This window comes from Vidua macroura, chromosome 3 (assembly GCF_024509145.1).
Source record: "Vidua macroura isolate BioBank_ID:100142 chromosome 3, ASM2450914v1, whole genome shotgun sequence".
In the NCBI taxonomy this organism is placed as follows: Eukaryota; Metazoa; Chordata; class Aves; order Passeriformes; family Viduidae; genus Vidua; species Vidua macroura.
In genome coordinates this window covers 63,531,116-63,547,846 of record NC_071573.1, presented here as the reverse complement: position 1 = coordinate 63,547,846, position 16,731 = coordinate 63,531,116, and the positions used below count along the sequence as shown (strand labels likewise).

The window sequence follows — 16,731 nt, the reverse complement described above, 5'->3', positions numbered from 1 at the left end:
ATAACAATATTGCTGTCAAAATTGACTATTAATTCATGTAAATCTTGTATACATTTGAGAGATAGGAGTTGAAAAAATTGCCCATACATAACCATATTTTCATGTCAGATGAAAACAAGAGGATCTTAAAATGATAGAATGGTTTGTATTGGAAGCAAGCTTAAAGATCACCTGGTTCCAGCCTGGCAGGGGTGCTTTTCAGTAGACCAGATTGCTTTAAACTCCACTGCAACCTGCTCTTGAACCCTTCCAGGAATTGGGAATCCACAACTTCTCTGGACAATGTGTTCTAGTGTCTCACCAGCCTCACAGTGAAGATTTCCTAATTTCTAATCTAAACCTTCTCAGTTTACTCTTTCAGTTTAAAGCCTTTACCCCTTGTCTCTGTTTACTCCACTGAATCTGCAGTCACTCAGAATATAGAAAGATTTTGCTTTTACCCCTGTGCTACCATCCATATTGCATTACTGTGATGCTGGGAGAAATACATTAACATTTGTGTCTGTGTTTCTGTCTCTGTGATCTCCTGTATGCAGAAAATTTGTATACACATGTGTAATGCCTTTATGCATGCACACAATCTAATATATTCCAAAAGATTTACTGTAAACATTGAAAAGTATGTTGAAAGCCTTAAATATTTAGTTTTCCTTCAAGTTACAACACTGGGAGTCATTTGAACTGGAGTTTCCTTTAATTTCTGGTACTTTGACCAGTACAAGAGACTTGAAAATAAAAATGCAAAATTCAAGCATCTGTTAAAGAAAAAGGGTTAAATGTTCCATCTCAAGACTATTCTGGCATAAAACGAAGCATGAGCATAAATTGGATAGCTGAACTAAACAAAAAAATTATACTTAAATGGCCTGCTACTATGATAAGTGCATTGTGAATGGGGAAGAACACCAGTTTTATAAATTGAGTGCATTCACATGACTTTCTGAATGATATGGTTGGTGCAACACTGTTCTAACTAATTTTCGCACATATCTTTCTTAGAGCTCACCCCAACTGTGGAGCCCATCTGGCTTTGTGAGTTTGACTCTCTGCATCATCTCATTGATTTTGATAGAATCAATCTAAGATTGAGCTGTCTTGTTCAGAGTTTATAAAAGACACCTGAATGTGCCAGTTATCACAAACTGTTTGAATAAGAAGACAGTGATAAAAATTTAATCCTTTATTAAGTTGGATCAACAGAGGAGCTCTGTGGCTCACAGTAAAAGAAAGACATGGACCTGTTAGAGCAGGTCCAGAGGAGGACCATGAAAACAGTCAATGAGGTAGAACATCTCTCCTCTGGAGGCAGGCTGAGAGATTTGGAATTGTTCAGCCTGGAGAAGAGAAAGCTCTGGGCAAAGCTTATTGTAGCCTTTCAATATATAAAGGGGACTTATAAGAAAGACAGAGAAGGTCTTTTCACCAGGGCCTGTAGTGACAGAAAAAGGAACAATAGGTCTAAACTGTAAGAAGGCAGGGTTAGATAGAACATAAGGAAGAAAATATTTACAATGAGGATGGCAAGACACTGAAACAGATCAGCCAGAGAATTTGTGTATGCCCCATCCTTGGAAGTGTTCAAGGCCATATTGGATAGGACTTTGAAAAATCTAATCTAGAGAAAAATATCCATGCCAATGGCAGGGGACTAAAGTATTTTTAAAGGCCCCTTCCAAGCTTATACCTGGTCACATTAAGTCTGTGAGAAAAGGATAGATTATTACTAGTACATTACTTAACATGTAATTGCTGATATACATGTGGGAAAAAAAAAAAAAAAAAAAAAAAAGAGAAAGAGGCAATTACCTTATGTCTGAGCTTCTTGCAGCATCATCAGTCTGCCAAACCATTAGGCCCCAGAGAATACAGTTAAGTTAATCCATGTCTTTTTAAAGATTAGACATGGTCAATTGCTCAACACACCTAGTGGGATCTACTTAATGTCTTATATGACAAGTAGCCCTGACTCTACCAATTCAGGTTTGGAATATTTCTGTTGTAAATTGAAATTTATTGTCTTCCTTAAAAAAAAAAAAAAAATTAAAGTAGTACATGAAAATGTGCAGCAGTTCATCATCTCCCATATGTACATACCAGGATACTATCCAACAACTGTAATCATGCCATGGGAAATTGTAAGCCTCTGAGTTATCTTCCTGAATTTTAAAGATAGTAAGACAGTCTCCATATGGTGAATGATTTGGCCAGGATTTTTGGTGAGAAAAAATTTCAGAACACTGTTTTGCTAAAACTTGTTAAGAGAACCAATTTTCAGATAAAACAGTTATTTATAATGAAAGGATTCTTATGCTTAATATTTTTAATAAGTGAGTTCTGGCATTAATACACCTTATTGACATAATTCGATTCATCTTACAGATAATGGTTTTATTTATAATAAGAAAGTGTGTGTACTCAAGCTCAGCACAGAAATTGTTAAAAAATATATTTTCACAGAATATCAGAATGGGTAAGGTTAGAAGGGACTACAGTGGATCATCTGGTCCAGCTTCCCTGCTCAAGCAGGGTCATCCTAGAGTACATGGCACAGGATTGCATCCAGATGGTTTTTTAATATCTCCAGTGAGGGAGACTCTGCAACCTCTTTAAGCAACGTTTTCTACTGCTCATTCATCTACACAGTAGACAATTTTTTTCTCTTATTTTACTTCTGCTTTCTTTATAGCTGTTAGGGAAAAAAATATATGTAAAACCATTTAATAAAAAGGATGATGAAATTAAATAGAATTGTCATTGGACATTCTTGTCCGCCTGCAAGATACAAAATTTTCAAGTCTATGAAGTCAGACTCCTACCTGAATCTGCTCTCTGTAATAGGTTTTTTCGGAAGTACTTTTCCATTCTGAGACAAACCATTCAGTGCTTCAGCTTAATTGTACTTGCTGTGTTGCAACTGAAATGTAGACATTTATTTACAGAAGGAGGCATACAGACATGGAAATTACTTCTCTGCTCTACACAACTTTTCAGAGCAGATGATAATTTGGGAACATAAGCAATAATTTTCTGCATAATCATTTTGAGCTAATGCCCAATAATATTATAAGTACAATTAAGTAAATGACCTTGAACATTTTAGTAGTAGCTCTGTCTGGTGGCTGTCACAGGAGGCTGCGAATCAAGATACTGATTCTGTTTCCAACTGAGCTATTGGAAAGATGATTTGTTTGTTCAAGTTCTTTCAAGCACACATAATAATATTCTTCAGTTTCTTCCTTGATTCATTAGTTTGTCATGGATAATAATGAATGGGAATATTTTTTTTCTGTTGTTCTTAGAATCATAGAACTATAGAATGTGCTGAGTTGGAAGGAACTTGTCAGGATCATTGAGTTCAATTTTTGGCCCTAGATAAGACACACCAAGACTCACATGTTCCTGAGAGCATTGTCCAGATGCTTCCTGAACTCAGACAAGCTGGTGCTGTAACCACTTCCCTGGGGAGCCTGTTCCAATGCTCAACCACTCTGTGGTTGAAAAACCTGATATCCAGCCTAAACTTCCCCTGTCTCAGCTTTATGCCATTTCTTTAAGTCCTGTCACAGGTTACCAGAGAGATGAGTGCCTATTCCTCCACTTCCCCTTGTAAGGATATTGAAGACCAAAATGAGGTCTCCCCTCAGTTTCCTCTTTTCTAGGCTGAACAAACCAAGTGACCTCAGCCCCTCTTCATAAGGGGCTCCAGACCCTTCCCCATCCTTCTGTCACTCCTTTGGATGCTCTTTAATAACTCAGTGTCTCTTTTATATTGTGGCACCCAAAACTGCATACAGGGTGAAGCTGCCCCAGTGCAAAGCAGAGTGGGACAATCCCCTCCCTTGTCCAGCTGGTGATGCTGTGCCTGATGCACCCCAGGACAGAGTTGGCTCCTTGTCAGCACTGACTCATGTTCAACTTGCCATCAACCAGGACCCCCAGGTCCCTTTCCATGGCACTGCTCTCCAGCCTCTCATTAATCATAGTTAATAAACACAACCAGGATTGCTCCATTCCAGGTGCAGAATCTGGCACTTGCCCTTGTTAAATTCATATGGCTGCTGATTGCCCACCTCTCTAATTTGCAAAGTCTCTCTGCAGGACCTCTCTGCCCTTGAGGGAGTGGCTCCTTCCAATCTGGTGTTCTTGCCAAACTTACTTACTACTCCCTTGAGTCCTGCATCCAAGTAATAAATGAAGATATTGAAGAGCACAGGGTTGAGGAGGGAGCCCTATGGAAACCCACGAATGACAAGACACCAGCCTGATATCACCCCATTCACTATAATCTGTTGTGCCCAACTCATGAGGGTGTTGCTCCCCCATCACATAACACAGTTATCCAGCTGTGAGCTGGACATTTTGTCCAGAAGGTTACTGTGGGAGACAGTATCAAAAGCTTTGCTGAAGTCCAAAAAGAAGACATTTCCTTGCATTTCTATATCAACAAGGTGGGTTACCCTGTTGTAGAAGGAAATCAGGTTTGACAAGCAGGATTTTCCCTTCATGAAGCCATGGTGGCTGTAACCAATGACTGCGTTGTCCTCCAGGCATTTTTCAGTATCTCCCAGAATAATATTTTCCATGGTTTTACCAGACACCAAAGTGAGACTGACAGACATGTAGTTTCCAGGGTCCTCCTTCTTGCCATTTTGAAAATTGGGACAATGTTAGCTAGCTTGCAGTCAACTGGAAGTCGAACTCTCTGGATTCCCAAGACCACTCAAAAATCATCCAGAGAGGCTTTGCAGCGTCATCAGGTATCTCTTTGAGGAACCTGGATTGATCCCATCAGGCCCTATAGATTTGTAGGGATCCAGCTGGAGCAACAGATTCCACGAAAGTTCAGGATCAATTGAGAGTTGATCATTCTCACAGTCATGGTCCTCCAGGTCAGGGTACTGAGACCCTCTTGGTCTATCCTCCATGTTGAAGACAGAGGGAATGAATGCATTGAACATCCCTGTCTTGTCTCTGTGCCTTGTTTATATGTTCATACCTATATATTTATTTCTGTATTTCAATGTATTTAGTTAATGAATAAATTATGTCTATTACTCACATAGATTTCTGATAATTGTCTTTGTAATGTGAGCAACAAAACAGTTAGCTATTATATCTACTATATTTCAGAGAAGACCAGCCCCTTAGACTTGTATGGCTGGCACAAATGGGCTTGAAAAAACAATTTCCTGCAACTATCACTAATTCCAGCAACAGAATGATTAAGTTTTAGGATATTCTGTCACTCTATTTACTAAAATCTTTGCTGAATGTGAGCTAGAAAGCAAGCTGAACAAGACTGAAGTAAATCCACTTAAAACTGGAAATGGTACTTGTATGAAACATTTTTCATTATCCATGCTGTTCTCAGTAGAGAAATTTTCAGGATTTATTTGTTTCACTCAGGTAGAAAATAGTGCAAAGCAAGGTGATTTATATTTTAGTACTTACAAGCCAGATCAACCAGGAAGTGCGTGACCACAGTTATATTTCTATGTTAGTAAGAAAATCTGTGTCAGTTATATTCAAGTAATTACTAAAATGTCAGGATCAATCCAAATATACACCTACCCACTGGAAAAGTTAAAACAAAACATACAAGAGAGGTATCTCAGGGGTAAGCAATGAAAGATAATGATGACAGAATAGTATTTTCCCCAGATTTCATAGAATTCCAGGAATTAAACTTCACATGTATCCTAACAGGGAGGACAGCACAGCTTTTTATATGAGAACTGTATGTGTATTAAGATGTTCTTACACTTGAGAAGGAAAAGTGAAGGTCATCATCCATTAGTTTCAAGTTGCTGTATCATAAGCACACTACAAATTCATTTTCAATCAGAAAAATCAAAAAAATTCAGAAAATACAAATTATGCAAGATCAAGGAGGTGATAGCAACCCCCAAAGTGACAAATATGTAAAGTTCTGCCTACATCTAAATAGAACAAATGCTCAGGTGAAATTTGAACAAACTGGTTCCTCAATGCTTATTCGTTTTATTCTTGGGGCTGTTGATTAAAAATTAGGTATGTAAATAATTTTTCTTCATCTGAAAGAAAAACCAGATGAGTTTTTAAAAACAGAATTATATCTAGTCATTAGCTAACAGTGACTAAAATATTACTGGTCACTGTGGCTCAGGAAATATCAAGAAATAAACGTTTTTTGCTAATCTTCATCTTTGTGAAAAACCAATGAATGATAGATCATTAAGATTGGAAGTGGCCTGTATTATCATTGAGTCCAACCATTAACCTAACATGGCAAAACCCACCACTGAACCATATCCCTAAGCACCATATTTACATGTTTTCTTTGAACTTTCAGGGATGAGGGAATAGAATATTGCTTTAGGGTCCCTATAAACTCCTAAATTAAAGAGGAGACAAAGCAAGGGTGAAACAGCACACTTGTATAGCTAGTTAGTAGAAATAGTTAACTATAATAAACATTTCTGTGAAAGGTCGTGTCTGATGAAGTAAATGGAGATATAAAGTTGCTAAAAATATAATGCAGCATTAGGATTGCATTGAAGTAAATAAAAGCTTTGAAGTGCAACATGTGTGACTAAAAGGATGAGGACAAAGAAAAAATACAAACCAAAACTAGAAAACTTAAAAGAGGACCAGTAAACCTTGCAGAAACATGCTTGGGACACTGGTAAAACTCCATAACATGAATTAAGACTCTTACAGAGCTGCAGAATCCACCTCAGCCCTGAATTAGTTTTGCTTCATTCATGGCTTAATTTTTGTTATGCCAGATAAATTGATGCTAATGGAGCACTGGTGTTTTATGGTGTACTAGTTTCTGCATAGGGGCATTTTCTTGAAATGCTTTCCATGCCATGAATAGCAGCATAAATTCTCCTTAGCATTTTCCATAATAAGTATTCAATATGTTAGCATTCTTTTCATTCCAGAATTTATACTTAATATTTTGGTTGAGGAATGCTTGCTCATTAATATGTTTGCTCAGTAAAAATGTTTCTCAAAGCTCTTCTTCTTAAAAAATATCTTTGATTCTGGTCATTTTTTCAGTAGTCCTTTCTCAAGTCTTGTCAGTGTTTTCTGAAATATTTCCGTGTTCAGAAATACCTGGAACAAGAGCACATTATTGCAAATTTTTCTCTTAAAAATTCTCATAAAAGATTAGTGACAATTTGGATGCCAAAGAAAAGTAGAATTTGGGATTCTTTTTATAGTCTGTCCTTTTACTACTGATGCTACCTCAATACAAATGACCTTTGTAAACTTGGCTAACTGTTATTTTATTGGAGGGTTTTCCTCATGTCTGGGAGATGCTGTGAAAAATCAGTAGGGATGTAAGTAGAAGATTGCCCTTTGGACTTTGAGCAACATATGCTGAAAGGGATTTTTATTCACAGGGAGGTATGCTGTTTAATACAGTGCTTTTGCTGCTCTTGTGTTAAAAGACTAGATTTTAGTATGCTGTGGATTCAAATGTACTTTAATTTATATTTCAAAGGAGAGGTTTAGCAATTTACTTTTGTAACTGAATCTAGCCTGCTTTAGGGTAGGGACGAGAATGTGAAGGAAGTAGAAGTTTGTGACTAGCTGGCTGGTCAGTGTCATAGCACTAATCCAAATTTTGAGTCTGATGGCTAACACATACAGACCTTGATCAAACAAAAGCTTAACTATTCCAGTGTTCAAAAAGTAATTCTTGCTGTATGCTTATCAGTTAGTTTATTGGTGGACTATTAAATACAAGTTTAAAACAAATTGCTTTTTACATGATAATCAGTCCAGAAAATTGGTCTAAGATTTGATGACCCTGGGCTTTTGACCTCTCCTTTTAGATATATTTTGACAACTTGTAAGAAATCTCAATGGATTTCAAATTCTTAAGCCCTGAATAAATATACTTAAGAATCACTCCCAGGATAATATTATACAGAGTGCATCTGTCTTGACTGTATGGAAGTTGATGAAAGAAAATAGTCTAGAGTAAATTTCTCTTCATTTTCTGTCATTTTTTGGCTCTTGATTTTAAACATGTCTTATTATTCAGGATAGAGTAATTTTTTTCCCCTATAATTGTCTGGGTGAAGTTTGACTACTTTCATCTGCTCTCTTCACTGGGATTTATTTAGGTGTGAGGCATTGAAGGTACAAATAATTAATCTAAAGGAAATTATGTATAGGATGGCTCTTCTTTAAAAAGTGTAAAATATTCTTTGAAGATTAAAGAGTACTCAGACAGTTAAACTGCCAGCCCTAGGAAAGCACAATGAAAAAAAAAAAAAAACAACCAAAAAAACACAAACCCCTGCCGATCAGAGAACTAGTCAAGAAATAAAAAGGAAAGGCTCCCATATAGGATCTCCTTAGTCTCCAATTCCTCTAAGTTTTGAGTAGGACATTACTTTTTCAGAAGTTCCTGCTGTCAGAAAACAGTTCTAAAGAGCAAAAGAGAAATTGCCAGACCCCAAGAGGCTTTTTAAAAAGCAAGCATTTTAAAAACACTGTTTTCCCTTATTTGAACATGAAATCTATTCGATTTTTAGAACCACTGATTCCTGAAAATTAATTGGATATATTTTCAGAAAGTATCACTAAAAACACTCTGGACAAGACTCCAGTACAGAATTTACTTTAACTGTTCTGCATGGAGTTTTGTCTTCTTTCAGACTGAGATGGATTTTCACTAATTTTCAGAGTGTGTTTCAAGTTTTCCATTATAAAAATGTCCCTTTAAAACACTTAGATAATACTGTTTTTTAAAGTGATTAAAATGCTGATTATTAGAAGATGAAAGATTATAATTTGCATCATAAGTACAACTTTGGTTCCCAAGAAATTTTATGCAGAACCTGTTTGGTGCAGGAAAATGACTAATACTTTTAATTTAAATCCACATTTATTAGTGTCATGGCAGCTTTGACTGGTGTAGAATACAGCTACATTCATCCTTCCCTAGAGCTTTTATTCCCTTACAATGAATTGTATTCACATTTAAAAAGTAGCCATTCAAAATGGCTCTCCCTCTCCTGCTCCACAGAAAAGGAAGATGGTTTTTCCAGGAAGTCGCCACTGAGGAGTAAAGTTCCATGTAGAACTGAAAACAATGTATAATGAATATTGTATTTTATTTGCATTCAAACCAGAGAACTCACATGGAAAGTTGAAAATATGAAGTTCCTCTGCATTTTGTTTCTTTAGAATAGATCCTCTGTTTTGTCACTGTAATAACTAGTGGGGTTTTTCTACAGTGGGGTATGTGCTTTGGTTTTTTTTTGATTGTTTCTTTTTTCTCTTTAGAAGAGGTAGCAACCCTTTCTGTTAAAATAATGTCTAATTGGCACTTAGTGAAATACTACAAAGAGCATGGAGAGTGAATGACTTAGCTGATGAAGTCTTTAAACAGATATGTAGAGGAAGAGATTAGAGATTAAATCCAGGGGGTTTGCTACCTCAATCTAAACTGCAGTGGAAAGCATAAAATTCTCTTAAGTACCCAATAGCCCATTCCAGTTAGACATAATTAAAAATCAAGCAAGGATAAGGTAATGTTTCCACTGCTCTAAGATGACCTCTGTAGTTCAGTGCTGAATATTTCTCTTTAGCATAATAAGGTTTCTTTGTATTTTCCAGACTTACACCTGTATTTATTACTGTGGATTTTCATGTTGTTTATTTAGTATTTTTTCTACTTGCTGTATATCAATTATGCTGACATTTGCTTGTCTAAAAGGTTATAACTCTATCTTTTTATCTTTTATGTGTTTATAGCATGCATTCATGGATTTATCTGTCCACCTCAGAGCTTTTAATGTCTCTGCCCTTGCATCACGCTATTGGAATAGGGAAGTGTTTTCCCATACTGCTTTAAAATGTGGGAGCTGACACATTAAAGGTCTGAGGCATTTTCTCATTATCAGATGAAAGGCTGTGACAGATAATCATGTGAATCCATTTTTCTCAAGTTACAAGCCAGTGTTTTACCCAGTGCATCCAGCAAACATAGGGATGCCACAAACTGTTTATAAAGTCTAGGAATAAAGACTGAAATCACAGCTACCTAACAGTGTGGAATACTGTGAGGGAAAAAAAAAAAAAAAAAAAAAACACCAACAAAAAAACCCATAAAAAGAGTCTTTGAACAGTATCTCTCTGTCCCAGCTGTCAGCTATGCCCCATACAGCCACTCCTCTCTGCTGGGATGGGGAAGAGAATTGAAAGGATAGAAGTGAGAAAACTCACAGGTTGTGATGAAGACAGTTTAAGAGATTAAACAAAATCTGCACATGCAAGCAAAGCAAACTAATTCATTTGCTGGTTCCCACAGAAAGGGAGGAGCTCAGCCATTCCCAGGAAAGCAAGGCTCCGTCATGCCTAACAATTCTTTAGGAAGACAAACACCATCACTCCAAACATCCCCCTCTTCCTCTCTTCCCCCCACTTTATATGCTGAGCATGATGTCATATGGCATGGAATGTTCTCAGGGTCAATTGGGGTTGGCTGTTCTGGCTATATCCCCTCCCAGTTTCTTGTGCACTGGTGAGCTGGGGTGAGAGGCAGAAAAGGTCTTGATGGGCTGCAAGCTCTGCTCAGCAACAACAAAAGCATCTTTATATTATAAACACTGTTTTCAGCACCTATCCCAAAACATAGCTTCATACCAGCTACTCTGAGGAAAACTATCCCAGACAAAGCTGGTACATTCTTTCAGCAAGGGAAATGTTGCTGATACCTGAACCTGGCTTTATGATAACTCTTTTGTCAGACTCTGTGGTTGTTGCAATGGCTACTGGTATCCCATGCTGTGCTTCATCCAAGGGATTAATATATTTTAATTAACAGTTTATAGGACAGTGAATTATACATTAGAAAGAACAGGAAACATTGCCTTCAGTCCAAACTACCTGCTCAAATCTCACATTCCTCTGTTCTGCTGCCTCTCCTTTGTAACTGGCTCCTGGCTCTGGGCTTGTTGTAGAATACCATCACAGAACAAAAACCCTGCTGCTGCTCTTCTTTCTATTCCAGCTCCTTCTGTACTTCTATGTCTCCCTCTAATCTCTTCACTTTGATTCAGTTGCTAATCTCTACATGTATTTTTGAAATGGCATTGTACTGTGTATAGCTAAAATGAAATTTTAGCTTTAAATTAAATGAAGTCTGAGCAGCCCTGCTTACCAGTACTGTACTGAAACCAAGTTCTTTTGGCCAACTGATAAGATTTATGCAAGCTTAGTAATTTGAGTAAAGCTGACTTTAGTCATAGTTGTCTTATATCTCTGCACGGGATGACCTGACAGTACCTGGAGTCCACCCTCATATTTTTTTCAAGAGGTTTTTTTCTAGTAAATGTGGCTGATTCTTTTTTGTGAGCTTCATTGTCACCCTGAGGTAATGCTACAAGAAAGGTGCATTGAGAATCACACAAAGCTATACTACCCTATTCATTTACAAATCCCCATTTCCAATTCTGAGAGAAGATGGAGATGCTTTTCTTCAGTTATATTCCAAATGTAGCATTTTTTTTTCATACCTGGACAAGAACCTACATAAAAATCATTTGTAAATCTTGTCACAAATCTTCATTGCAGAACTTCAGAGATGCTTTTCTCTTCCCATCGTACTTACCTTTTAAATTTTTTGATGTTTTCATTATTGTTTTCAACTCCCAAAGCTCCACAAGAAATGGGGCATGGTACTTCTTTCAAGTTTTACCTGTTGCTGTGAGAAACATTACCAATAGAGACAGATTTTCTGAATGACATGAAAGGCAGGATAAACAATGAGTAGAGTTGTAAAATGCACTATTAAGTGTGTTCCAAAATTTCTAATGCTCTCTACCTCTATAATTTAGCTGTCAAGGGTACTATTTATTTGTATTTTGTTTTATGGGTTATTATGTATATTAGGCATAGATGTTAATGCTACATACAGTCATGTTGGTTAGATCATAGTGAAGCAGCATTTTACATGCTATGAACTCAGCAGGTAAGATTTGAATTATAAATACCTCTAAGGACAGAATTTTGCATATCAATATAAATTTTACTTCTATACAAGTCTAGTAAAGTAACATTTTAGTTCTGCAATTAAATGGTATGATTCCCCCTATACCAGTTTGAGCTACCAATAATGCTGCTGCTCAGTTTGGTTCCTAGCTGTAATTTCTTAACTATTTTCAATCATCCCGTTTGTTAGATTTCTATTTATTTATTTATTATATTAAGCTCTGCAGCTGTTTTCATTGATTTCAGTATCAATTCTGGGTAAATGAGACATAAATAATTTTGGGTTTCATGCTGTTTGTTATCAGCTAGTAGGCCAGTTAAAGATTCTGTGCTGATTGTGCCCTGAAACCAGTGAATGTTTTTCCTTTCATTTATGGCTCACAAAATTAAACATTTAGCTCGTGGGTTTACTGTCAAACTGGAAAAAGGCAGAACTCATTAGCAATACCTACAGGAGTTTTCAAGTTTATTAAATCACCATCTTTTGGAAGAGCATATATGCTGTTCCTTGGATAAAACTTTTGTTAAAGGATAGCATTATGGAAGTAATGCATAAACAAGCAAAATCATTGCAGCCATATGTCCTTTGCTAAATAGTTTGAATAGGTGATAAGTTTGAAAAAAAATCATGAATCCTAAATTGGCATCATTTATTTTATCAGCTCACTGTTAATCAGTTTGGCTTTTTTAGTCTGGATCTAAAGTAATCTTCAAAATGTTTCTGTTGCGAGTAACAACCAAAAAGTTATTCATAGCCTATGGCACTGAGCACTCTACATATTTAAGTTTGCATCTGCCTGAAGAGGAAATTCCTGTTTGAAATTTAATGTTGAAACAAGCCTGTCGCTGATTTTATTTATGAGGTTTGTTTTACCTAGTTACTACTTCTACATTCTGTGAAACAAGAAGCACTCTCCTGTCTTTAGTCTTGTTGAAATACCTATTCATAGATTTGAAATATTTTTGGTGACATAAATGGTGTTCATAAAAGGTTTTGGGTCCTACACCTCTTAGTTGTCTTGTTAAGCCAAATTTTTATTTCATATTGATGCTCTGAATTCTGTAGCAAAATTAGATCCTATTTCTGTCTTGAGAGACTTACCCTTGTAATAAATTTAATTACTACCAATATTAATGCATTTGTCTACATGTCTTAGGGTGACTGACAGTGCTTTTCTCTCATAAAGATGTCATTGTTAAATTCACATAGGTGTAGACACAGTGTGAAAAAGCAGCCTTTTGTGATGTGTCTGTTTCTAAAATACATTGCTGTTTCTGTGTGAGAAGTCTCTTTGACGACTTTATTGACACTGACTTTTTACCATTTGATATTTGAGTTCTAGGATAACAGATTCTAAAAATGGCCAGTTTTATTTATGGTCACAAAAGGCCTGAAAACAGGCACTGACCATGGAATGAGGTAAAAAAGTTTTGATCCTTATATGCTGTGATTTGCACTCAATTGTACTTTAAAATATGTGCATAGTAGGAGGATTCCTGCACAAACCACATCAAGGAGAGTCTGTAGAAACTAAAAAGCTCTGGTTAAGTCAGGGAAGTGTTGTGTATGTTCATGCATGACAATGACTTGGAATTTTAAATACAATGTTGCCTTTCCCATAAAACTAGTCTTCATTCCACTAGTAGGAGAGATGATGAGAATCTCAGATTTATCCCTTTCTGTCATCTGGGAAACAGAACTGCCAAGTTCTGGCATTAAAAATCATGAGGACTGAAACTCATTGAAATACATGAGGATTTTTTATTTTTTATTGCCTTAAAGGAGTGTGTATCACCAGAGCGATCCTGAGAGTAAAATCAAATAAATAGAATATGGACTTGGTTACACTGTATTACTCTTGGCCCTGTTTCTCTATAGAAGACCTTCATTTAGTAGTTGCAAAATTTAATGGATGTTTTCTCCTCACCGTTCAATAACTTAGGTCACTGTATTAGATCTTGTGCTCCTTAATGTAGGCAATAATGAGATACTCTGTCATCTCTGCTCTCCTGGACTTCGCTGTGGTGCACATTCTCTGCTCACTTCCCATTCTCAAAAATGGAGTCTACACAGTTCTGCTGCCTATGGACCCGTGCTGTAGTTAACCTGTCTGTAAAAATTATTATTTCAAGGTTCAGCTCTATGAGTTTTTTGTGCCTTCTGTTTTTCCATTTCTTTTAATCCTCTTATCGGCCTTGGGTCCCCATTGAACTTTCTTGTAAGTTCCTATGATAAAGTACCATAGTTTTTCATCATCTTTCAGCATCAGTTGTGTTTTAGAAATTCAAGTTTTCCTTCCTATCACTACAAACCAAATGGGATAGCAATTTTTTTGTTTGATTGGTTTTGGAGTTTTTGTTTGTTTGTTTGTTTGACTGCCTCCTTGGCATAATTACTACTTCTTATGACTGGGTTATTCCCCACTAATTTCCTCTGAGTCTGGTTCAAATATAGTGCTGTACATGTTGAACATAACTGACTTCAGTTCCACATCTGAATTTTGACTTATACATATATATTCCAGACAAAGTGTTAAACTCCTTGAGTTTCACTTTTTTTTATTCCTCAGGTCATTAAAACAATTCTGATGAGATGAGCTGCAAAATATTTTCTTATGATCAGAAATCTAGAGTGCTCCAGTCACATATTCCCAGGGAGTTCGGGGTACATTGGAGAACAGTAGGTTGGACAGACAGTATTTTTAAATTAGTTGCCTAATAGTATGTAAGTATTTTGACATTATTTGAATGGCAAAATATTTCAGTATGTTTCTGTGCTTTCAAAACACTAACTCAGATATCCCATATCAGCTTTGACATTTAGCAACTATACAGGTTTAGCCCAACAAATACTGCAATTTGCTTTTACTACCAGTAGTGTACATTTTCACAGAAAATGGCATGTATTGATGTTAATGGTTAGGATTTGCTTTCATCAGTCTCTCTCTATGAAATCTGGGTGGAGACAGGAATGCTTCAAGCTGCATTTGTTTGCTAATTGAACCATGAGTTTACCTCATGACAGAAGCAAAATTGCTCTCATTCACTAGCATTTTTCATTTGGTTTTGTTATTGCTTAAAGCCTAATTTTATTACAATTTAAATTTGGCATAGTAACATATTTGTTTTGACAATGAATTACTTTCTACCAAGATAATTCAAATCTAGCTATGTGGAGAGGCTAGGCTTTTCCATAAAAGTAGAACTACTCAATGCAATAATGACTGTTCAGCTGAGATATGAGGGAAAAAGATCTAAGGCTCTATAGGCTTTGAATTGCTCCTACACATCCTGGTCCCATGCTGTATTATAAGGCCAGTTTCATAATGACTTCTGTTTAGTTATCTTTTTACACTTTTTGGGTTTAGTTTGTTAGATTATTTTTTTTTCTTCAATACACCTTGAAAACAAACCTCAAAAGTGAAATCTCATTTTGCCTAATTGGAAAGGGTTATTTTTGTTGTTTTTCTTTTTTTGGGGGCAGGAGGGCAGCTTTGGTGTTAAGTGTCCTGTGGGGAATTGTTTGCAAATTTGAGTTTGGACTTTTGAGTGAGGTTTTGGACTAAGTAACTGTAGCATTTGTTGCTTCCTATTTAATTTAAATCTATCAAGTTGGTCACAGTTGGATTCTGCCATTAGTTGAATAGGAGGACAGTTTTCATTTCTTTACAGTGTAACCTTTATCCTGAGGGAGTACAAAAATCAGAGAAATGTTAGCCCTCTTCCTGTAGGGCTTGACTCTCAATAAATAATCTATCATCTGTCTCTCCACCATTTTTTATGCAATCTATTTGAAGCTGCATGGTGAGTGCTGAGTGCTGAATGTCAATGACAACTGTGTTAAGACAGCCAGAAATATTCATTAATATGCTTGTGCATAGTTTGCTATTTCATTTCACTGATACTTGAAACTATTTCTTTTCACTTATTACAAAGCATTTACACTTATCAATATTTTTTTGAGAACGTACATATGGAAATTAATGGCTTAGTAGAATATATTTCTTTATATTCTTCAAAGATCCACTGCCTGTTAGGACTTGTTAGCTGATCAGTATAACATAGACAGGGAATCACGTTACTTTTTTTTGATCTTTTATACCAAAAGTAAAAACCCTTTTCAAATTATTCAAAGTGGTTGCGGTTTGCACCAACTGTTGTGAAAAGAGGGTTACTCCCATAACTTTAAGGATAGGATTATGGCAGGACCTTGATAAGATCTTGATAAGAGATTTGCTAAGAAGACCGGTGACATCCTGGCTTGTATCAAGAACAGTGTGGCCAGCAGGACCAGGGAAGTGATTGATTCTCTGTAGTCAGCACTGGAGAGGCCACACCTCCAGTACCATGTCCAGTTCTGGGGCCCTCACTTTAAGAAAGACATTGAGGTGTCAAAGTGTGTCCAGAGAAGGGCAGTGGAGCAGATGAAAGGTCTGGATCACAATACTTATGAGGAGCAGCTGGGAGAACTGGAGTTGTTCATCCTGGAAGCTCAGGGGTGACATTGTTGCCCTTCACAACTGCCTGAAAGGAGGTTGTAGCAAGGTGGGGGTCGATATTTTCTTCCAGACAATTAATGACCTGACAAGAGGACGTGGCCTCAAGTTACACCAGGGGGAGTTTCAAGTAGGGTGTCAAATAGAAGTAATTCCTTCACTGAAAGGGTTGTTAAACATTGGAATAGACTGCCCAGGGAGGTCGTGGAGTGACTATCCCTGGAGGCATTCAAGAAAC

General features: G+C 36.7%; 1 protein-coding gene across 2 annotated transcripts in view; it reads left to right on the top strand.

Annotated features, from left to right (window-relative positions):
* Nucleotides 1-16,731, top strand: part of NKAIN2 (sodium/potassium transporting ATPase interacting 2) — a 519,234-nt gene that overhangs the window by 234,684 nt on the left and 267,819 nt on the right. The window lies entirely within an intron of this gene.